Source organism: Pan troglodytes, chromosome 10 (genome assembly GCF_028858775.2).
Source record: "Pan troglodytes isolate AG18354 chromosome 10, NHGRI_mPanTro3-v2.0_pri, whole genome shotgun sequence".
Taxonomy (NCBI): Eukaryota; Metazoa; Chordata; class Mammalia; order Primates; family Hominidae; genus Pan; species Pan troglodytes.
In genome coordinates, this window is record NC_072408.2 from 27,112,326 (window position 1) to 27,137,865 (window position 25,540).

At 38.0% G+C, this 25,540-nt stretch overlaps 1 long non-coding RNA gene across 2 annotated transcripts in view; it reads left to right on the forward strand.

Annotated features, from left to right (window-relative positions):
• The window catches only part of LOC112204983 (uncharacterized), a 53,206-nt gene extending 46,869 nt beyond the window's left edge, over window positions 1–6,337 (forward strand). For both annotated transcript variants that reach the window (XR_010147993.1, XR_010147994.1), the window contains 3 exons: window positions 4,816–4,879; window positions 5,000–5,102; window positions 6,223–6,337. This is a non-coding gene — a long non-coding RNA (uncharacterized LOC112204983). The remainder of the gene's footprint in view (window positions 1–4,815; window positions 4,880–4,999; window positions 5,103–6,222) is intronic.
• The last annotated feature ends 19,203 nt before the right edge of the window (window positions 6,338–25,540 follow it).

Consider the following 25,540-nt stretch of genomic DNA (forward strand, 5'->3'; position numbering starts at 1 on the left):
TACATGCACATATTTATACATCAGTTCCTTTGCCTGGACCATCAATCCTGAAGTCAGCTCTCTTTGAAGTCTCCTTCTCCGATAAGTCTTCCATGACCATAATTCCTGACGCAAATTCCTGCCTCCTCATCTCCACTGTCCATCTGCTGTTCATGGTACACCCAGTATGCTTTTATAGCTGTTATTACAATTTTGTAACAATTCTATTTATATGTGTTTGTTTTTTCCTTTTCACTAAACTAAGATCTTTGAGAGCCTCATGCAGCCTTGAGAGTAGGCACTCTGAAAAAAGAGAAGGAAAAGGAAAGGAAGAAGAAAGTGGTGGCAGAAATAAGGCAGAGAGGAGGAGCTCATACAAAATATTTGGTGAATAAATAATTGGCTACTTTTTTGGTGTGATATGCCCAAAACACTCAGCTTAAAAAGTTTACTCATGGAATCAATTATAGACTTAAAGGTAGCTTAAAGAGCCATTAAATAGAAATAGATCTTTTAAATAGAAATATTCAAAATTAAAACGAGTGAAAAAAAAAAAGATAAATAATGACCTAAGGCACATTCAAACAAAGTCTGAAAGAATCCAATGTTCTGGATGCTTATCTGATTTAAATGTGCAGACTTCTCAGAGTTCTGTCATTACTCACAATTACGCTGACAGTGGAGTTCCCAAACATTGTCTGACCACCATCTGGTTCAACATTTTCAATCACTCCCTGGAATTTCATTTAGTGCTTCCAGGCATTTTGGTCAGATACTCATTTCTGCAATTCCAATTTCAAAGAAATTGCAGAATCTGAACAGCAAATCATGTTAAAGGAATTTTCTCAGGGAAGGCTAGGAGAAAGTATCATGCCATTTCTTCTCTTCTTTTAAAACTCATGTGATAAATGCCTCATTTAATTTAGCATTATCATGTAACTTTTTTTTTGGCAAACATGTATGTTGTGTTCTCAGATTCACCACAAATAACTCTTGGTTTAATGCCAGTTTAGTGGATGTTTCATGGCAAAAAAAAAAGGACTATTAAAATAGAGCCTGCTGATGAACATGCAAGCAATTGCTCCTTTAGTTTTGCATACTGAAATTATTTATCATTGCAAAGCATCTAAAACGTACAGCAGATAATAACCCTTGGACTGTCTTATTTGATACTAAGTATAAGATGTTAAATAATTTGGATAATATTTGAATTTGCAAGTTATGATTTTTAAAAATCTTTTAGTTTAAACATTTTTATTTTTGATAATACAAGAATCATTAGTCTTTTAGTCTATTTAGAAAAAAGTTTGGCAACAATAATTTTTAGACATGGTATTGCTATTTATTATGTGTCATTGCTATGCACAGTGCCTATTGTGTATGTTGCTGTGTGTCGTTGCCAAACATGGCATCAGTGAAGTGGTGGTGTGGTTTTTGTGATTAGTGGGAATGCATGAAAGAATTGCTATTTGTTTCTCTCAGAAAGGAATGTCTTTTGCATAGAACCTTAGTTCCTTATTTGCCCTCAAATTATTATTTTTAAGTTTATTATGTTAAGTAACTTGCCTATCTGATTAATTAGGTTCTCAAGCTGTGCTTATCCAACTCTCCCTTTCTGTATATATTGCGGATTTCTGCACTTGGTGCTACAATGTTACTGACCACAGTTCCTGGGGTCTCAGTGCAATAGAAATTCACATGTGGCCGAAAATGTTTTCCCAGAGGAGGCTTCCTTGGAGCTTATGCCCAGGCATAAGGGAGGCAGCGCGAAAGAGAGAGAGAGAGGATTCCCTGCCTGACACCACAAAAAGAGCTGGTAGGGCTTTTTTACTGGACAAACAAAGCACAGGAATTGACATTACGGGTAGGGTATGCAGGCTGGGCAGGGCAAAGCACATGACGGATAGGGTGTGCAGGTCAGCATATCTGGTTGCCATGGTTATCTTGAGTAATGGGCCACCTTGTGGTCTGGCCATTGGCAACAACGATGTAAATCAATTGCTCAGCATTCCTTCCAGAGGTGGGACACTGTAAGCTTGGTTATTTCCTAGGGCCAGTTCCTGGAACTCTTTGAGTAAAAGGCATGGTTAAACATTATGGCATCAGTGAGGTAGTTGTGTGGGTTTTGTGATCAGTGGGAATGCAGGACAGAATGCCCTAGTGGGGGCGAGCTGAAGCCAAGCCCTGTTCTGTCTCAGCAATACTGAGTTTGAATATATGTCTCATTTTTGTAACATATTGTGTTATATCCTTGTGCTGCTGGTTTTCCACCTTCTTCAAACCTATTTGGCTGCTAGTCTTTCCAATGAGAGAGTTATGTTAAACTTCCCAACTAACATTCAAGATCTTTTGTTTATTTTATTGATTTGCCCTTTAGCTATACCTATCCACAAACTTCCAACTTTAAATCAATATAAGCAATCCCTTCTGCTTCTATGCTGTGGCTGCCAGCACCATGGGAGAAAAGTCACACAACTGTGTGGATTGATGCCATTGCAAATTCATGCTTTCCCATCTCAGCTGGCCCTGCAACTCAGGTCGATAATCCTTTTAGCAATCTCTGGTCAGTTCCCATGCCCATTACTTCAGCTAGCATGCCAAACTTTAACCACTCTTCTCATGCCCTTTCTGACCACCCCTCACCCTGCAGCCATGAAAAATGAGAAATGATCTTGCCTCCTACCTTTAAAATGAAAGAAAAAAAATCAGCCCAGGAACTTCTAGCATTCAAATTTTTCTGTACTTCAGTACAATTTCTGTTTTGAATTCCTGTTCTACTAAGGTGGCAGAAACTTAATTCTCTCAATCAAACAGTGATTCCCACTGGCCCTTTACTTTCTCCCTGGGTTGTGACTATGTTGGGGGAGGGAGGTGCCCAGAAAGGCATAAAGGGCTTTCTGCTCTTGATGTCATCTGGCCGCAGAGGCATCTTCTGAGCCCTCTCTCCTCCATCTCGTTCTTGATGAGTCATTGACGTGGCTTTCTTAGACATGTTTGTTTCTGTGTGCATGGCTTTTGAGTCAGGGGACCCCTCCCCTACCGATATGAAACTCTTGGGCCCACTTTGGCAGTGTTTTTTGCTTCTCCCAGGCAAAAAGCAGGGATGTCTAGGAGATTGCCGGAGGCTCCATCTGCTTAGGCCTGTGGTTCTCCACAATGGCTGGATGGAAGAATCACCTGACAAGCTTTACAGCTACCAATACCTGGGGCAGGACTTCTCAAAGTGTGGTCCAAGAACAGCATTATTCAGCCTCACCTGAAGACCACTGAGAAACTCAAATTCTTGGCACACGCTAGACCTACTGAATCAGAAACTGTGTGGGTGGTGTCCAGAAATCTGCATTTTTTAAAAGAAGTCCTCCTGGTGATTCTGATATCCACTAAAGTTTGAGACCCTGCCCTGGGAAAGGGCCTGAGTATTAGTGTAGTTCCCACGGAGTTTCAATGTTTGACCGGAAATGAGAATCGCTGGCTTAGGCATATCAGGAAACCACTATTTTGGGGGGTTTTATCACCTCCCCAAGACTCTGCTGCGGGAAGTGAGATGTCAATTCTAACTGATTTAGAACCCACACGTGTATCATGTATCTGGGGCTTCTTACCTCTCTGGATTAGCTCTGCAAACAGGGCACAGAATCCCTGTCTGTATGTCCTAGCCACGTCCCACCATTTTTCTTCTGACTCTTTTCCCTCTCCTCAGCTTGCAGAATCCTTTTCTTCACACTCCTGTGGGGAGTGTGGATGAGGAGAGAATCACTCTAGTTCATGATGTTTTTCTCCAAAATGTTTTACTGTAAACTTTAAGAGCTTCCTCTCTGTTCTCCCAAGGACCTAGGATTTTGAAATCCAAAAGCCAGGCAGGAACCCTGCCCCTCCACTCTCTTTACTTCCTGTTGTCGCATCAAAAACTCAAATGTGCAGGAAAATTAGTTATTTTTTTAAAAAAAACCTATATTTCAGTTAAATTTTTAATGTGTGCCCCCATTCTCCTAAAGTGGGAGAAAGTTCATCTCAGGTGGTCAATTCAGGAATCCCCTCGTACTTTATGCTGAGTTGTATATGGGTGTTTTTTCTGGTGGGGTCAGAGAGAGCTAAGTAACATCAGGGCATCTCACGGGTGGAGAGGATGGCAAACCTGAAGGAACCGCCTGGGAGGAGAATGAGCGGTGATTCCTCAGGGAACTGCACAAACGCTGACGTGTAGCAGGTTGGAACATGAGTGCATCAGTGAATCTCTACAAGGCCGGTGAAATTGAGTGCTGTATTTTTTCACTCTTCTCCCCGGTATCTTGGAAGTTATTAGAGTCCAGAACTTAGGTGCAACCCTCCGAAAATAGGTGTGTGAGGAGTCACTTAGTTGATATACATTAAGTTTCTGTGACTCTTGGCATACTCTCAAGCTTGAATGAGAAATTTAGTTAAGTAAGAAAAAAGTGAAGAAAGTTACGTTACCTGGGAATATGGCCTGAGGTTGCTCCTGCTGTACCCCTCTTTAATAGTCTTTACCACGTTCACTTTTTTCTTTCTTTCTTTCTTTCTTTTATTATACTTTAAGTTCTAGGGCACACACGCACAATGAGCAGGTTTGTTACATATGTATACATGTGCCATGTTGGTGTGCTGTACCCATTAACTCATAATTTACATTAGGTATATCTCCTACACATTCACTTTTTTAAAAAGTTCAAGGATTTATTTTGAAATAGTTTCAAACATAGAAAAGTTAAAAACACATTATAGAGGCCTGCTACGTACTCCCTTGCTGAGATTCCTGTTACCATTTTCATATATTTGCTCTGTCATCCCCTTTTCTAAATTTTTCTCCATGACTGTTAGTCTTTTTCAGAACTATTTGAAAACAAGTTGCAGACGTGATGCCTCACCACTCCTAAATGCTATGGTATGTGATTTCCCTAAAAGAGGACACTCTTTTATCTGACCCCTAGGAAACCTTCAAAATCAGGAAATTATTGGTACAATACTATTGTCTAACCTACAGACCCCATTTACATCTCTCCAGCGGTTCCAACAATGTGTCTTTGCCTTCTGGCCCCAGAATATCATCTGGGAATGCGTGTTGCATCAAGTTGCGTCTCTCCAGTTGCCTCCAATTTGGAATACAGGTATTTCCCCTTCCCCTGTCTTTCATGCCATTTATAGTTTTAAATAGCCTAGGATCTATGTTCTGTATATAGGATGACACTTGGGCTGGGCCTGTCCAGTGTTTCCTGATGACTAGTCCCAGGGCAGGCCGTCTTGGTAGGAATACCATAGAAACGATGCTGTGTTTCTCTCAGTGTGTCCCATTCTGGGTACACCTGGGTGATGTTAACCTTTCACCTTGTCATGTTGGTGCCGTTTCCTTCACTGTAAAGTCACTGTTTCTTCTTGTATATGAATACTAATCATAATATTGTGTGTGGAAGATGTCCCAAGATTATGCCCATATCCTGTTGTTATCAAACATTCATCGACCACCTTTAAGCCTCTATTGACAACTCCCACCTGCATTAACTATCATTATCATGGTTAATAAATATACATTTTTTTCTCTTACCTGCTACATTTACTTGTTGGAATTCTAGCATATGAAGAACTTTCTCTTCCCATTTTTTCCTTTAAATTAATCAGCATGGCCTCATGGATTTCTATTTGATTCTTGGTTTTTAATCTGTTGCTATCATGATCAATTTTGATATTTGAATATGTCCAGATATGACCAACAGGAGATCCATTCAAGTGACTCTTGTGTCTTTTTGACATCTCCTCATTATTCTTTGAGCACTTTCTTACTTTCTAGTCTCCAAAGATATTTCTACCTTAACGTGTACTTTCCCTGCCCTGATCCTGGAACCAGGAGTTCCTGGTTCCAAGCTCTGAGCTCTCGATGTATTCATTGTTAGTGGGACACGATTGCTTCTGAGTCCTCTCAGCGTATAAAGCTAGGAAAAAAAATTATGTGTGTGTGTGTGTGTGTGTGTGTGTGTATAAAAACATAATTTGTATGTTTGTTTGAATAAATAGATAAATTCAACTTCCAGAAACCTGGCTCTTGTTATGCTCAATAATTCACCTTGTTGAGGTATAATTGATTTCCTAACCACTCCTTCCCTCTCCACCTCCATGAGTCCACTCCATGTGCCGTACCTTCTGAGATATCAACAGGCACACTGCCTCTGATTGAGGCAGATGGATCCATCATCTGCTTGGGTCTCTCTCTTCTCCCATTTCTCACCTCCTCAGGAGCCTGTGGACACCCTGCCACAAGTCTTTCTGTGCTCCTTCTACCCTCAATACTACCATGCAGTACCCTCCCCTGTGGTGGGGAAAGGAAGGAAAGAGAAAAGAAGGAAAAGTGGTAAGAAAAAGGCTCAAATTCATTTTAATTATTTCCTTCCAGTTTTTTTTTTTTCCCTTTCCAAACTTGACATTCTTGATATTGAGGACAGGAACTGGTATTATATCAATTTTATATTCACTGTCCTTTATAAACTGACTTGTATGGAGTAGGCCTCTGTAAATTGTTAATGAATTAATGAATTGGTCTTTCCTCTGGATTTATACTCTTGGTTCACTTTGGACATTTGCATTAAAAGTGATATTCATTTGCAAGATCTTGCCAGTGACTCCATTTGCTTTTTAATGCTGAGTTGATGAGCACAACTTGCTGTTCAGCTGCCTGGAGCTGCTGAGGAGATCATCATGGTGGAATGGAAGGATGAATGCATCATTTGAATTCCAAGTTCCATTTATTTTCTTTGATGAGAAGTATGTTCAGATCAGAGTCCTTTTGAGTCTCCTCTGATGAAGAATAAATGACTGTTTAGTAGATACCAAGTTTAGGGTAATCCCATTTTTGATTCACTGACTTTGTTTATTTGAGTGAAGGATTTGGGGTGTTTCTGCTAAGTTCTTAACTTAAAAAGCAATAGTTTTCTGAAATTTAGCAATTTCTGCCATAGCCACAAATTATATACATTATTGCTTTGTATCTGTTAAACTGTATTGTATAATCAATTTGTTGAATGATTGACTTTTTCTACTAAGCCATAACTGTCTTACCTTTGCATAATATTTAGAGTAGTGCTTAACACCGAATAGATACCCAATACATATTTATTGAAATAAATAATTGCTATTATGTGTTCTAGATTATTTGCTGATGTTCATCTATCTCACTATGAGAACTTAGGTTATGTTAACTATAACTTAAGTCAATTGACCGATTATCCGATTTGAATTATACCTTTAGTACCCATTCTCTACTTTGTTCTCATAAATTTTAGACATTTTTGTCCTCATTAGCTGATGAATGCACCTCTCTTTCTTACCTCAAGTAGAGCAATGGATTGAGGAAAGACACTGTGGATAAGTGTCAAAGAAGGAGAAATCTGCTGGTATGGAAAGTGGAAGTATGGAGAGAAGCTCCAGCACCTGTGGTAGAGTAGATGGTAACATATAAAATCTAGAATTATTTTAAAATCTCTTAAAATTTTATTTGTGTAGCTTTAAGAAAGCGGAAAATACCTGTGATTTTTACCTTTAAATTACAATAGATTGCAAAAACTCAAACCATAGGTAAGATGGCATATTTCACACACTTTCCACCCACTCCTATTCCTGGAAGATATTACTAATCAGTGAGGGCATTATTTCCTTCTGATTTTGGACTCTCCCTCCAAAGTTTTCTCAATTCATGTTCTAGATAACCAATCAGTCACAGCTGATTCTTGAACTGAAAGTTTTTGGCACGCCCACCATGAGGTTTTAGAGCAATGAACTGATTCTGTCCCAAAAGGTTCCCGTTTCTTGCCCACTAGATCTAGAATGAGTATACGAAAAACCGTGTTCCTACCACAGGAACATCTCATTTTTCCTATATAGTTAAGACTGCATTAATGTCAACTTTCTGATGTCTGAAAATTCCAGGTTTAGAAAGTCCTAGATTGCACAGCTTTGGGTATAAAAATTATTATTCTTTTAAAAAATCTTTTCTCATTCTTTTCCTTAATACCATCTGTGAAAACTCTACCATCCTGATTCAACATAAGGCTTTTCATATTTAATCATTCCAGATGTTGAGCTATGATAGGTCTTGACTAACAGTATTCATAGTAAGTCTTATTTTTAAATGTGTACTCTGACCATTGAGTTGATTATGCAGGTATAAATAAAAACATGTTTAAGCATACTATGTGGTTTTGCTTTTTGCCTTTCCTTTCTCTAGCATCTGGGATCAATCAAACCAGCATGCAGCTAGATAGAGGTAAAATACATTATGCATAAAGCCTCATCTTTTGCAATATTATGTAGAAATGACTCTTTCATATTTGTCATCCTGATCTAAGAGAAAGTCAATATCTCAGATGTGATATCACTGACTCTTGGACCATAATAAAAGCAGGTAATGTCATAAAGGATTTGCCATTTATGTCAGGTTAACCGACCATTAGTTAAAATCAATCGGTTAAGTTGTATTACATATTTGCTCAATTGAGCTTTTAGAAGTTTTCCTATAGTAATGGTTATTCTTTCCAACTGGAGGCTAGTTGTAATCAATAGCCAGAACGCTATTCTGCATAAGGGTGATGGAGTAAATGTAATGCTCTTCATCTGCTTTAATCAAGGTTCATGATGCTACAGAGGAGACAGTTCCTCACAAGAACATCTGGCAGCCAGAGTGGTAATATAGGTCAGCTTCAGATGTGAATGTTTGGAATTACTTAGTTGGAACAACACATTGTCTCAGCATTAGCCCACATGTAATCAGAACAGTTCCTGTTATGGGCAGGGAAACTGAATGACTGAGAACCACATGTTAACCTCTCTTTATGGCAAGGATCCCAGAAATACCAATGGGAACTGCACATGTTGACTGGAAGAGAAGATGTGACCTATCTACTGTCTTTGAGTTCCCAAGCTTCACTTGGTAGGTCTGGCACCCTTTAAAGTAAAATTTGAGTACTGATAGGAAGTTTTTCTTTAATATGATGCTGACATTTAATCAGTTCTTGCTTTCATTGAAAACAAACTCTCAGATACGGACCTAAATCACCCTTTTATCAAAACTAACTTGCCATAGTAAAATATTTTAATGATACTTGCTTTGATAGGTATTCATTTGGGAGGGAGTTGAAGAAGAAAATACTTGTTTAGGATGTCATGGGAACCCTCTAAACAGCTGGATATTTACTTGCTATTGTTTTCCAGTTGCAATGGAGCTCATCCATAAATCCCAGTCCTGACATACTCTTAATCCTGCATAAATCCAAGGAAATGAAAAAAAAAGGCCATGAGGTAGAATAATAGAATAGGAAAATGGAATAATTAGGTTATGGGTTTAAACTTTTAAAAAGTCAATACGTGATGAGATTAATAAGGAAAAATGTTGAGGCTTTTGAAGATATAAAAAGCTTAGGGAGTTCTTCCGTTTCAATCTCTGTCTGAAACCAGATTTGTTTCTCTGCTTGTTCACTGTTTAGTTGGAGGTTTTTTTGTTTTGTTTCGTTTTGTTTTTTATTTAGATTTTACCTTATCCTTACCTACAAAATTTCCTTTGTTGCTGAGTCAGCTAGTATTTCTTTTGGCCATTCATAATAGAGGTCTGACTGTAGTTACTTACTACATGGAATTTATTTTTCACACATCAACTTTGTACTGAAGTTGGTGGCATGGTTGGTTCATCTCTAGGTATCATGTTCGTATTTCAGGTAGAAAGAAGATAGTAAGATTGACTAGAAAGGAGCATGTTAACTCTGTACCTATCCTTTTCGTCAAGAAAACAACAAATCTTATAGAGACTCTTCCCGGTAGACTTCCCTTCACATCGTATTGGGCAGAACTATGGTCACATGGCTTTGGTTTCAAATAAATCTCTGTGGGAGATGAGCATTTTTAATTTGGCATATTTCTACCCCAAGAAAAATTGTAATTCTGTAGGTAGTGACGAAAGGGCAAGTAGGTATTGCATAGGCAACTAGCAGCATCTGCCACAGTTAACTTAAGTCAGCTTCAGAATGTTCTTGTTTCTTTTTCCATTAGGAAAATGGCACATATAATTCCAGATTACAATGATCTCTTAGTCCAACCAAATCATTCTTCATGCTTCCACAAGTTCTCTTTTTAAATCACAGATCTGAGTCACTCCCAGTTTCTTCGGGAAGCAGTCTGGGTTCCTGTAACACACATGCTCTGACTCTGCTTCCCTTTTGAGCCCTTTGTTTCCTCCTGGCACATGCTGTATGTACCAGGCCTTCTGAACCACACGTAGTACTGAAAATCCCAAATATTCTTTCATAATTCCATGTATTTTCATGTGCTACTTCATTTGCTTACATTGTTTGTCCCTCGTGAGTCTGTGAGTCTATTGTGAAATGAATACTATGTTTTTTGGGGTGTTTTTTTTTTTTTTTTTTTTTTGCATGGCTCTGCATTGTCATTGCCCTCAACATTGGGGCCCAGTTGGCTATTGCTACTCTTGCTACCATACAGTGCTTTGGCCATGGATCCATTGCTTTCTCTCACTCTTTTGAAGTTGTCCGTCTGTCATCCCCATGATACTGTGAGTTTCAAAAGGGGTCAGGTTTTATTTACCCATGTCTTATTCACATGATTAATTCAGTACCTGGCATAAGATAAGCCCTTGATAAATATTGCTTGGATGCATGAATGAATCAGCTAATTAGTGGTGCACATTGTTACATTAAGGATTTCTGCTTCCATTAAAAACCTCACAGTACTCTTTGGTAAGATCAGAGTAAATTGACATGAATACTCTTCATAAATATGTTAATTTCCATGTAGTTGTTATGATATATTTAGCATAAATAACTGTTGTTCTATAGGGAAAACATCATGTGTAAATAGCATGTAATACAAGGCCAGTTCATTAATGTGTTCTACAGTACATGTTTAAAGATGTTAGATATACTATTTAAAACCTACAATGGTCATACAAAACATGGAGAAAGCCATCCAAAGCCTATGTCACTAATGTCTGCAGAAATCCATGGTGCCACATATCACTAGGCTCAAGAACTGCATAAATATTTTCTTGCAGGGATTCTGAAGTGAAGTAGCAATGGTTGGATAGAAATTTCACCATTCACTTCTCCAATTTCAAGAAAGTCAAATGTTTATGAATTTTTCATTAGGTAGTTGTTGTTTATATACATTTTTAGGTATTTAGATTTTTTTTGTTTTTATGTAATTTTTTTGATATCGGGTTTTAAGGAGCTATATTCAGAATTAATAAAGTCTTCCAAGTCAGTTATTACTTTGAAATATTTTTGCTTTCCTTATTTGGTTTCCTTATTTTTCTTTTGTTTTAATGTTCATTTTTAAAGTTTCCTTTAAACTATTTATCTCTGCATGCCATTGTTTGTGTTAGTTTAGTTCAAGGAGTTGTTTCTGTGTTTTCTTTTAGGGAAGTATCTATTCTGCATAAATTCAGATGAGACAATAAAAACAATGATTTCAAAGTTCCAGGTTTTACAAAAGGAGCCTGTGTTTGTGAAAACCTTCAGAGGATGGAAACAGCAAATACTGTTGTAGGGGAAGACAATTATTTACCTAAGAAAGTGTCCTGTATTCAGATTCTCCAGTTTCTAGTGACACTGGATGCCTGTGGATCACAGGGACTGTGAGATATGTCCTTAGGAGTAAAGTTTTGTTGTGATGTGTTATATTCAGTGTTCAAGTATCAGTGGGTTGAACGATACTTCTCTTTCTGTCTGTGAGCATAAACTTGACTTCAGAAGAGAGAATGGGGTAAAGACAAGCCTCTCTCCTTTCCCATACTTGAGTAGTAGCATATGAAGTCTGGAAAGACATAACTAGGTAAAATATTTTATATTACTGTAGTAGGGCTTTACCCCATTTCAGAGCCTTCCTTTATCTTTCTTGTTTTTAATTCTGTAATTCACGTCACGCTAGCCTGAATTGGTTTTCCTTCTCCAAAACTCCTTGGCCTATATCCTAAATTTAATCCTTTATATGAATTGCTTTACATTGTTTTCCAGTTGTTTCATATCTTGTCTTCTTGATGCTATCGAATGTCAAAGACAGAACAAGGCTGGTTTCACAGTGGGCCTCTTTTCTCAAAAATATCCATTCATGGGAATGAGAGAGAAGTTACATAATAGTTTTAATGAATAACATTTTTGTAGTGATCACCTTCAAAATTTCAAAATGCTTCTGTTTTTCAAAAAATAAAGATTGATTTTGAAATTAAGCTTTATTACTTATCATATTTTACAGAGGTACATAGATTGGAGATATTTGCCTTTGATTATTCAGCTAGTGGTAGAAATGCAAGACATGTCAATTTTCTTGACTTTCTAAGCTAAACCAAACTAACATGAACATTGAGAGTTGTGTGAGTTGTCTTGAGCAGGTCTCAGGCTAACTCTGGTGCCAGCTCATTGCCAAGATTAGTAAACATAGACACCCCTGCTGTGGTTGCTGTCAAACATGGTAAAATGAATGCTCCTGGTCAAAGCTTGGGGGTAGCTTGGTGACATTCCATTTGCAAACAGATTGCTGGTGTTTGGCTTGATAAATACACACATACACTCTCTTAAGAAGAAAAGTAAACTATGGCCAATTCTGTGTCATAATATAATCCTCAAGTCAACAAATTACAAGGGAAATTTGGAAAGCATTTTTTTTGGCTATCTTTCCATTATACCCCATAAGAATGTTTTACCTTAATCAGTGGCTTTCTGAAAAGTTCTGTGATTGAGGTTTTTTACAAACCATATGGTTTTAGTATATGTCTAAAAATCTTCTTTGCTATTTCCCAGATATTGAGACAAATTTGACCTTTTTTCAATTCGTTAAAGTGCCAGTAATTAGCAGTGTTATTCAAATGCATTGCCAACAATTAGCTTGACACACATAATAATTTTAAACTAATTAAATGCTATGTTGGTGTCCCCCCAAAATTCAGATGTTGACACTTAATACCCAATATGATAGTACTAACAATTTGGGCCTTTAGGAGATGATGTAGGCTACTCCATTATGAAGGGGATTTGTGCCCTTATAAAAAAGATGAAAGGGAGCCTGTTTGCCCCTTAAACCACTTGCAGACACATAGAAGTTGCCATTTATAAAGTATTAAGTTGTTGCAAAAGTAATTGTGATTATTGCCATTACTTTCAATGTCAAAACCCACAATTACTTTTCCACCAACCTAATAGAAAGCTCTCACAGGCACTGAATATGTTGGCACATTGGACCTCCCATTCTCCAGAACTGTGAGCAATAAATCTCTGTTGTCTGTAAGTTACCCAGGATAAGGTGTTTTGTTATAGCAGCCAAAACAGACTAAGACACTGGACTAAGAATTCAAGCTAGAGAAAACAAATGAAAATGCTCAAAAATCATGCACTTGATGTTAGGAAATTATCCAACTATTAAGTAGAAGCTTTTCTACTTTGAGTAATCTTAAAGACAATGAAAAGTGCACAGTTACAATGCTTTCTAATATACACAACATAACCTTTTTGTTACTTCAGGTCTTTACAGCTTATTTTTGTTGCATTTGTTTTGATCTTAGAAAAATGGGGAGAGGTAGATCAAGTACTAATATCTCTATGTACAGATGACAATAAGTGATTTCTCAGGAGCAAACAAGGGGAGTTATTGTGATTGTCTGATGGTTTGTTTACTCTGAGACTTACTCTGTTTCAACTTTCCACCTTTTCTTTATTTTCCGTCCCAGACAGAAAGATTCTTCTTCTAGATAGACTGTTACTTCTACTCCATTTTTCAAATTTTTCTCTTTACATCTTACTCTTTTCATCTGCCAAATGTAGATAATAATAGCACTTACCTCATAAGACTAACAGAGGAGGTTGTAAAATAAAATATATGAAGCACTGTGCATCTGCATACTTTGATTTATTCTCACATTTGCTTCAGACTCGTGCACACGCAAGCATGCATAAGACACGCAAAGTACGCACAGATACTTGCTCATACCCCAGCCCAATTAGCTGTGGTGACACACTTGCTGGGTAAAGGCAAACCTCAATTTACTCACAAGAAGTGCAAAGTATTGCCTACAGCAGCAGTTTTCAAAATTTTTGCCTTTTTCTGTACAGTTTGAAAAATTATTGAGCTTCTCCAAAGAGCGCTTGCTTCTGTGGGTTATAGCTACTGATATTAGATATTAAATATTAGAAATTAAAACTTTAAAAATTTTCGAATATGTATTTAGATTTATTTTAAAATAACATGAATTACATGTTAACACAGGCAACTATTTTTTAAAGACTGTATTTTCTGAAACAAAAAAATTTAATGAGAAAATCTAGCTTTTTGAAGTCTGTTCTTTCTATATACGCGAGGAGACGGTGAATTCTTACCTTGGCCTGTGACACATTGAAACATACAAAGATAGATTGGCCCATATTGCACACCTGTGCAAATAAAGCAGGTTGAATTTTTAAATGGCATTACGTGATTTATTTACTCTATTAATAAAGCACAAGGAAGCTTTGCTTACACATATTTTCCTTTAAAACCTTTAACTGAATTTTAGATTATAGTGGTGATTATCAAGATTAAATTACTGAGGAATGACAATATGAGAAAAAGTGGGCCAGGCGTGGTGGCTCAGGCCTGTAATCCCAGCACTTTGGGAGGCTGAGGCGGGCCTTGACCTCTTCACGAGGTCAAGAGATCGAGACCATCCTGGCTAACACGGTGAAACCCTGTCTCTACTAAAAATACAAAAAACTAGCTGAGCGAGGTGGCGGGCACCTGTGGTCCCAGCTTCTCGGGAGGCTGAGGCAGTAGAATGGCTTGAACCTGGGAGGCGGAGCTTGCAGTGAGTTGAGATCGCGCCACTGCACCCCAGCCTGGGTGACAGAGTGAGATTCCGTCTCAAAAAAAAAAGAAAAAGAAAAAAAGTGACCCAGCGTGGTGGCTCACGACTGTAATCCCAGCACTTTGGGAGGCCGAAGCGGGTGGATTTCTTGAGTTCAGGAGTTCAAGACCAGCCTGGGCAACAGGGAAAAACCCCGTCTCTGCAGAAAATACAAAAAAAATTATCTGGGCCTAGTGGTGCACACCTGTAGTCCCAGCTACTAAGGAGGCTGAAGCGGGAGGATCACTTGAGCCCAGGAGGTGGAGGTTGCAGTGAGCTGAGATCCTGCCACTGCACTCCAGCCTGGGCGATAGAGTGAGATCCTGTCTCAAAAAAAAAAAAAAAAAGAAAGAAAAAGAAAAAGAAAAAGGATACGGTGCTTCAATAAATTAATAACACTGGAGATGTGAAATATATATAGAAATGGAACACATTTTACTGTATTAAGTTATATTTTAAAGAAAATGCAGTACCTATTGGTCTCCTCACGACATCATAACAATTACCTATATTTACTTACTATGTGACAGATGCTGTTTGAAGTACTTTCCATTTTTAATCTATTTTGATCTTCACAATAGCCCAATGAAGTAGGTACTATTATTACTGGTTCTATAACCTTCAATAATTTCTTTAATCTCCCTGTGGATAATAAGAGCTGCATACTTTGCAAGAAAATAAATGTGAAGAATCTAACAGATGTTCTAGCACCAAATAGATGCTTAACAAATGGTAACTATTGTTATTCTGTATTCCTTCCCAACTTTCAGTATAGAGCTGTCCAAGCATTAAGTACTCATGAAAGCAGTGCTTCTATAAACTCACATTGAAAGGGAATAGAAAAGAGGAGAAAAAATAATGCATAGGTTTTTTTTCTCCATTTTTTGTTGTTGTTTGTTTGTTTGTTTAGCTTTTTTTTTTTTTTTTTTTTTTTTTTGAGACAGAGTCTCACTCTGTCATCCAGGCTTGAGTGCAGTGGTACAATCTCAGCTCACTGCAACCTCTGCCTCCTGGGTTCAAGCAATTCTCCTGCCTCAGCCTCCTGAGTAGCTGGGATTACAGACATGTGCCACCATGCCTGGCTAATTTTTGTATTTTTAGTAGAGACAGGGTTTCACCATGTTGGTCAGGCTGGTCTTGAACTCCTGACCTCGTGATCTGCCCACCTCAGCCTCCCAAAGTGCTGGGATTACAGGCGTGAACCACCACACCTGTCTTGTTTAGCTTTTTCTTCATTTCTTGTAGATCTTGTATCACCAGCATTGTGCTTATTTTCCCAACTCTTAGTATAAACATATCTTGACATTCATATTGCACCATCACAAGTACTAAACAAAACAAAACAAAAACCAACAAAAACCTTGGCATTTATTTCATCTATAGAAAGCAACTTTCCCTTTGAGAATGTAATTGCTAACATTTGTAATAATTCTTGAAAGTTTCCACAAAGCTGCTTGTATTTAAAATATTTTTGAAAACCATATGTGTGTGTTTGTTAAGTATGTGATGTATTTTTCCTTATCGAAAGCTGTTGATTGATATTTACATAAATATTTCATGTGAAAAGATCAGTCATTTTTCTGTGCTGCAGACATGCCTGGAAAAGGTCATTTTGCTTCTATTTGAGCATGCTAACTCTTCGCAGAAAGATGGCGAAAATCTATTTGACTTCTGTGGATTTAGGTGCATCTTGGTGGGGCATACCACATTTCTCTATAGGCCCTAATTTAGACTGAGTTTGTTGTCAATAACACCAATTTGCCAAATAGTTAGTTGGGTATTTGAGCTTTCTGGATGACCAAAAATTGCGTACATCACTATTGTCCAGGCAGAAATTACACATTAGCAGTACCAAAGTAAGGAAATAAATCAAATACAATAAGGGATTCGGTTTGATTTTAAGAGGATATTTGATATTTTTCAGGATTTAGACCTCAGAACCACATTTACTAATTGTCTAAGTTCTCCTTCTGTTTTTCTGAGAAGGTTCTGGGTACAGTGCTGTGTGGAGCCATACTGGAATCAGAGGCAAAAGCAAAATGTATGCCCTGGTGTACACCTATTAATATATTACCTTAGTTTGAACCAAGTAGAAGTTAATAAAAGCTCTACTATCAAAAGACATGACTATAAAGCTCCATGTTGCCCGGTATTTTCTGCACAAAATAATACAGGGCTTGAAAAAACAGCCTTTTTTTTTTTTTTTTTTTTTTTTTGGAGACAGGATCTCACTCCGTCGCCCAGGCTGGAGTGCAATGGCGTGATCTTGGCTCACTGCAGCCTCCCCTTCCTGGGTTCAAGCTATTCTTCTACCTCAGCTTCCTGAGTAGCTGAGACTACAGGCGCATACCATGCCCGGCTAATTTATTTATTTTTTGTAGAGATGGGGTTTCGCCATGTTGCCCAGGCTGGTCTCGAACTCCTAGGCTCAAGTGATCTGCCCTCCTTGGCCTCCGAAAATGCTGGGATTACAGATGTTAGCCACGGCACCTGGCCTCTTCCCCCATTTTAAAACACAATACCTGGTGAATCTAGAAGTTCCCTCTTCCTGTCATGAATGAACCCATCTTCTGCCTTTGGCTTCACCTGAGGGTCTCACATGTGTCGCATGAAATCAGGGACCAAGTTCTCTGGAGGTTACCTCCGCAACGTCTGTTCCATCTGTAAGATCCCTTTGCTTTCCACCATGAAGCACTATGAGCTCATTACTCTCTGTATGGAGCACTGCAAACACCTCCGGCTGCCTTCCCTTTTACAGTCAGTTGTAAACAATACCGCCAAATAATTAACATTTCTAAGATACATTTCTGAGCATAATCACCAGCCAACTCCATGTCTTAGTTAACTGATCCCTTTTTTTTAAGAAATTAAGTATACATTCCACTGCCAAACATTCAGTGGTCTCTCAATTGGGCACTGGTTTAAATTTCCAGCCTCTGGTTTAGCTACTCCCTGTACTGTAGGCAAACACTGTCACTGTTCCTCATTCACATTGTAGGTTTTTAGGTTTTTATTTCTCTGTGACTTTGCCTTTTCTGATTCTCATCAGGATAACCTTTTTTTTTTTTTTTGAGACAGAGTCTTGCTGCACTTCCAGTCTGGAGTGCAGTGACACCATCTTAGCTCACAGCAACCTCCCCCTCCCGGGTTCAAGTGATTCTTATGTCTCAGCCTCCCAAGTAGCTGGGATTATAGGTGCCCGCCACCACCCCCGGCTAATTTTTGTAATTTTTTGTAGAGACGAGGTTTCACCATGTTGGCCAGGCTGGTCTCGAATTCCTGACCTCAAGTGACCCGGCTGCCTCAGCCTCCCAAAGTGCTAGGATTACAGGTGAAGATGACACTTTTGTAAAGTCCATCTTAAATAAAAAATATTTTTTAAAGCTTTTCCTTACTTCCCTCTATGACCTGACATGATTTCTTCTTCTTCTTTCAAACTTTTAGTTCTACTTTGGTGGAATCACTCTTACAAAATTTCTTATATTCTAACTTGCTGTACAATTATTTTCTTATCTAATATTTCCTACTAAATTTCAAATCCTTCCAGAATATGAGCCATGTATCTTCTCATCTTCTCATTTTTATATGAGGTACAGGATCCAGTGGAAAGTTATAAATATAATAGAATACAAAAAATTTTCCTAATTCACTATTGCCTAAATTTCTCCAATCATCATCATCCTGGTAAAAAGTGAGATTCTTCGCACTTCCCTGAGTGATTCTGACTCATTAGATTTAAGTGGAGGCCCAGGAATCTATATTTTTAGAAGCGTTTGAAATGATTTTGATGATTAACACAATTGGAAAAACACTGGCTCAAATGAATTCAAATTATTTATGTATCCTGATTACTGTTTGAAAAGAATTATTTATGAGAGAGGCTAGATCCTTAATGTGTTTATTTATTGAACAGAACGTATTTAGAAAGTTCTGTACAGGTAAATAGGATGTTAGAGTTTGTTAACATCTTCACTAGAAGTTTCCTGAAACAAATGTTCTCTGTTTTGTTTTATTTCGCTGTTTCTGGCATTTATGAGATGGCGTTTTGCCATGATGGTGTTTGACTAGTGTGTTTTCAGAGTCTGAGCTGGGAAGGCAACAATTAGAGAAGGAATGTTGGGGCTTGGGAGAAAAGAGAGTCAGCTATAGGGGGAAATGTCTGAAGACTGTTTTTCTAGAATCACACGTGCCCTTTGGAGCAATGTGCAACCTTGAGTGAACTGTGATTTGGGAGAAAAGGCGCATGGCCCTAGACCTCTCACTGACCTCTGCTTAGCAGTTTTAGGCTGCTGGCAAGTGCTCTGCAGGCAGAGCCCATGGAGTACTGTTCTCAAGATGAAGCCCACAGGCTTTTCTCTTGATGCTGCAGTCAGCACTGAGGGGATGCTGGAAGCTGCACCTGTGGATCCTGTTGCTGGCCCTGCCTGCCTTAACTAAAGGCATCAGTAGGAGGAATTTGCTCTTTTATGTACAAATAAATATGTTCATTAATTTAGGGCAAAAATGAGAATTTCCTTTAAAGAAAAAGATTACAAAAGAAAGCCCTAGGATTAATGAATATAAATGATCTCCTTGCAGTAATGTTTCTGAGTGTAACTTGTGTAATGTGTTTGGAATGAAATCTACCAGGGAAAGGATACCTTCTTAATTTAATTGGCCCTGCTGGCAAGGATACTATTAATGAAGCAGATGTCTCTCTTTCAGTCTCCCTGAGTGCTTTTATAGCAAGTAAAATTCCTTTTCTTTGATCAGAAATAGGGTAGTTAACACATCTTCAGGAACTGGGCTGCTGCTCAATTTTCCGATTTAATTTTAATGATTTTTTTCTTAGCAGACTTTTTCCATGAAGAAGGGGTTTCTCTCAATATGTTGAGCCCTGAAAAGTGTATTTCTCATTCTCTTTAAATACTACTGGTTTGGAAGCTGTGGAGATATCTCCTGATTTAAGCTTGTATTTGGATGTCCACATGCTTCAGTGATACCCTCAATAGTGATGTTCCGGAAGTGCATTTGTAAGAGAAGAATTGGGGTAGGGGTAGGTGGAAAGGGCTGGGATCTTAGATCCTGATGGAGTTGGGCTTGTACCTCAGGTGACTTTGGGCAAGGCACTCCACTTCTGTGGCACAGTGAAAGAAGACAGTACTTGACTCCCTGGGTGATCTTGAAAATTCAATTCTATACCATTTGCAAAAAATGTCTGAATATCCACTTTGTGTCAAATAATAAGTAAGATGGTGCCTGGCTGGGCACGGTGGCTCACGCCTGTAATTTCAACACTTGGGAGGCTGAGGTGGGTGAATTACCTGAGGTCAGGGGTTTGAGACCAGCCTGGCCAACATGGCAAAACCCTGTCTCTACTAAAAATACAAAAATTAGCTGGGGGTGGTGGCGGGTAGGTGCCTGTAATCCCAGCTACTTTGGAGGCTGAGGCATGAGAATCACTTGAACCTGGGAGGTGGAGGCTGCAGTGAACTGAGATCATGCCAGTGGACTCCAGCCTGGGTGAGACAGCCAGATTCTGTCTTAAAAAATAAAAGATGGCGCTTGCACTCAGGAACTTACAAACATGTGGGAAGATCAAGATGGAAGAATTCAACATAAGGTCTAGAGAAGGCAACTGTTTGTTCAGTTTCCAGGAACTGTGACACCTAACCTCACTTTTATGAGCAGAAAGCAATTCTAGACCACCCAGGGCCTTTTTGAAGAAAGGTATAGCACTTTAACCCAGCTGAAAATTGATGGTAAGTCTCCCTCATATGAAGAGCAAAAAAATTCTAACTTTCCAGTGAAACATTAGCAGTGCTTAAAATAAGTCAATAGTAAAATAAAAGTAACAAGCATTTTAGAATAATAGAATATGTCACTAATGCTTTAGAGATGAGTTTTAGCTTTGCAACATTTTCTAAATACCGAAATGCTTGTGCCTTTGCAATGTGAACAAATTATTTATTGTGCTTGTTTTGCTATTTTCTGATTACTTGTATACTTCTGGGCCACCTTTAGAACAGATTTACATGGTGATACCTCTAGATTTTCTTGATAGAGTGCTTCCAACCTGGAAAACTCAGGACTAATAGGCCTCAGTTTGTCAAATCACATTGCAGCAGGGCCAGGATTTGGGTGCAGGGAGTGAGGCAGAATCATGCACATACAGTGTCAGACCCTATCTGTAGCGGGCCAAATGATGTCCTCCAAGGATGTCCAAGATCCCGTCCCTGGAGCCTGTGAGCATATTACCCTACATGGCAAAATGAACTCTGCAGGTGGGATAAAGGACATTTACATGGGAAGATTATATTGGATTATCTGTGTGGGTCTAGTGTAATCACAAGGATCCTTAAGAGGGAGAGGGAGGCAGGAAGTCAGAGTAATTCCATGTGCGAAAGACTCAACCCACCATTACTGGTTTTGAAGATGGAGAAAGGGGGCCAGGAGAAAAGAAATGCAGGCAGCCTCTAGGTGCTGGAAAAGAGCAGGAAGACAGATCCTCCCCTCAAGCCTCCAGAAGAAATGCAGCTCTGCCGACATCTTGTTGTTAGTCTAGTAAGATTCATGTCAGACGTCTGGTATGCAGAACAGTAAAATTATAAATGTATGTTGTTTTACACAAATAAATTTAAGGTAATTTGTTAGGGCAGCCGTAGAAAACTAATTCACTAACTTTATTTAAAATTTTGATACTGTGCTCATCATGGATTTTTTTACATTTGTTTTTTTTTTTTTTTTTGAACAGTGCACTACAATATTATTTATCTTGCTTATTGAGTTTTCTACAGCCAAGCTGAGAGCCTCCCCCTAGGTTTGGTCCTGCAGTGCAGGCTCAGTTTTGCCCCAGGATACTTTGTTGCTGGCAGGACTGGCAATGTTAGTGCAGCCTCATGTAGAAACATGATCCGCAAATTTGTAGACCGGATCACTTGTCACTGCTCCTTGTTCAACCTGAAGAATGTGTTCAGGTCTTAACTGAGACTACAAGGAAGGGTTCGCTTTGACTCTGGCAAACTATTTATCATGAATGAACATTAGCAGCAATGTGACAAAGAACATATAAGGAAGAATTGTTCTGTGGAATACATTTTAAGCTTGGAGATGTTAAAACTGAATCATCCAAGTGTATTTCTGACACTGAATTTTATACTCTCATTTTATCACCTGTAGGAAGGACCTTTTCAACCTAACTCAGTATCAATTATTTACTTACTTTGTCTGGGGATAGTATCTTCTATTAGTTAGGCAACCCTGAGGTTAAATTCCAGACTTGTCTCATAGGCTGTCATCCTATAACTAGTGAAAGATCCAGTTCTTTTTTTTTTTTTTTTTTTTAGTTAGCAAAATAGTGTATGGTACCACAGTCCAACACAAATACTAACATGCATGGAAAAAAACAACAAAAATAACAGATAAAACAACAACAGCAACAACATCCACCATGTATAAAGTACTCAATTTTCACATAATCCTCAAAAGAACTCTACAAGCCATGTTCTGTTATCCTCATTTCCCCAGGTGAGAAAGTCGAAGCTTGGAGAGACAATAATATACAAAAATAACTAACACTTAAATAGAATTTACCATGTTGCCAGGCACTATTCTAAGGGCTTTACTAGCTCATTTAATCCACAGCGCCCTAATGGGCATTGTCTCATTTTACAGATGAGGAAACTGAGGCATATAAAGGTTCATAGGTTTAAATGGAGACGTTAACTTACTTATAGTCATGCTGATGGTGAATAAATTGAGAAATAGAAATTCAAACTCAGATCCATCCAATTAAAAAATGCCATGCTCTTTTTACCATGCCAGTTGCCTCCTAGAACCTTAAACCAGAGTCTCACTAATCTAACTGGTCTCATTACCTTAGCCACTCTCCCCATTCCCTGTCATGATCATGTCATCTGCCTTTTTACAAATTCCAGGTACAGCTCTGGTCAGCTCCCTGGGAGGGGCGGACAGAGTCACTTTGCCACTGCCAAGGGCTCAAAGCAATGGCTGTGAACACCACACCCTGAAAGTCCCTTCCTCCTACGACTCCCTTGCTTGCTCCTAGTCCTGGCAGTACATGTGGCAAAGGGGTAAACTGCTTTTCCCAGAAAAAAATTTATGATCCTGACAGCATGACTTAGCAGATCTTTATTGCCCTACTGCCTTGGGAAAGGTATGATCTGACCAGGGTGGGTAGTGATAATGCTTTTACATCAATAGAATCTATCACAGTGTTAAAGTACAGTCCATAGAATTTGTTTTATTCTACTTAGCAACATTTCAGGATATCTTTAAGGGGACAGACACTTTAGAATGAAGGTCATTTTAAAAAATTCAACTCAGAGTCTATGATTTACCTGTAAGATATCTCCTTTAAGTTTTATTCAAATGTGAGCGACTTTTGAGTCTTAAAAGATAACTGATTAATATTAGGTACTTTAATGACACATTTTAAATCTTTCTATTCCTAGTTGATTGTAATCTTAAATTTATTTCAAAGGGTTTATTGTAGGAAGTAAAGATTCTGTCAATTTATATTTTAAATTAATTTAAAACTAACAATGACCATGACATTTTTCTGAGATGAAACTCTTGATAACGTATGTTCTAGGATACATATTTGATTTTATATACATCAAAATATATGTTCATTTGGATGATTCTATTTCTATGCATTTAACATTTATGAATGATGGAGGATATCAATGTCATAGCTTAAAACACCACCAGGAAACAATGCAAGAAACATTGGAAAAAAAAAAAGTTTGACCAGGAGTCCAAACACCCGATGTTTGTTTCTCCCATCACTAGCTATGAAATCATAATACTCTGGGTCTCAGTTTCCTCTTCTTTAAAATGCAGTTAATAACATATGTCCTTCCTACTTTATAGGGTTAACTTTAAGAAAAAAATTAGATAACATAAATATAATTTGAAGAGAAATAATGTAACCTCCTCTATATAATTTAAACTATTGAAATTTATCTTTATGGTGTCTGTTTCTTAGGGACTACATACACTCATTTCATTTACACATTTTAGTCACATCATAATTTGCATCATGCATTGTATATTTGTATTTCTTGCATATATAGAACAAGTAGCCATGACAGGAAAAGCATCTGTTGTCAGGAGAAAGTTTGAAGTTTTGAGGTATACTGGATTAGGATTTGGGGGCCTTGGCTTTTGCTCCATGCTCTGTTACCTGAATGGCTACACTCTATTTCTATTGCCATTAGAGATCGTTTTACCTCTCAGGGTGCTGGTTCTTTCCTAGGTGAAAATCAGGGGTATTGTATGAAATAGAATCTGAAAAGTCCTCTTCAGATCTATTCAGTCTTTTCTGCTGCTTTACATTTTTAGGTTTTAATGTCAGTTTTGTCTATCAAGGAGGAGATTAAAGAGCAAATGCATTATTATCTCTGTGTTTTAGTTAAAAATATAGTTTCCTAGGATTCATTTACATACTTTAAATTTGTCAGTAGCTTCATTAAACTCATGTTTAGTATAATTTAAAAATAGTTAACATTTATTGAGCATTTCCTTTGTACAATGTCCATCAGTGATAGACTGGATTAAGAAAATGTGGCACATATACACCATGGAATACTATGTAGCCATAAAAAAGGATGAGTTCATGTCCTTTGCAGGGACATGGATGAAGCTGGAAACCATCACTCTGAGCAAACTATCGCAAGGACAGAAAACCAAACACCGCATATTCTCACTCATAGGTGGGAATTAAACAATGAGAACACATGGACACAGGGTGGGGAACATCACACACCGGGGCCTGTCGTGGGGTGGGGGGATGGGGGAGGGATAGCATTACAAGATATACCTAATGTCAATGACGAGTTAATGGGTGCAGCACACCAACATGGCACATGTATACATAGGTAGCAAACCTGCACGTTGTGCACATGTACCCTAGAACTTAAAGTATGATAAAAAATAAAGCATTTCCTTTGTATAAGGTTCTTTGATAAACACTTTTTTTACATTATATTATTTAATACTAAAAATAACCCTAAGCAGTAAATGTGATGATTAGCTCTATTTTAGAGAGGAGGAGATTGAACCTAACAGAGACTACATAAATTGCCAATGTAACACATTTGCTAAGTTCCATGTAGTGTTTGAATCCAGACCTTTGTTCTACATTACCCCATATAAAAGAATATACTTCATTTCAGTGTATTTTGTGAATTATCAAATGAGAAAGGCTTTCTTATATTAACCAAACAGTAACTCTCTGTCTTAAGATATGAAGGGCTATATTTGAACACCTGGACCTAAATATTCCTCACCCAAAAATATGACCAAAGAAAGAATTTGGAAATCCTGACTTTGAAGTAACAATGATACCTATTCTTTGTTTAGAATAGCTGTAGATCTCCCAAATTATGTGCTTTTAAAGAAATTTTACCTTAATCATGGACTGAATAATTATAGTCATATGATATGTAAATTACACATATTTGTTGTTACCTTATATTCCACACTCAACATGGGAAAGGAGAGAGCATTTACACAGCAAAATCAGTGAAAGAAGACAATTCATGACATTTTCTTTCATGGTAGAATTAGAAATTAGGATAAGGTATGAGGTTAATTGATTTATGTCTCCATGAAACCACTATGTAAACACAACTTTAGGTGAATATATTAGAGTAATGTTTGATTTTTAATTCTATCCAGTAG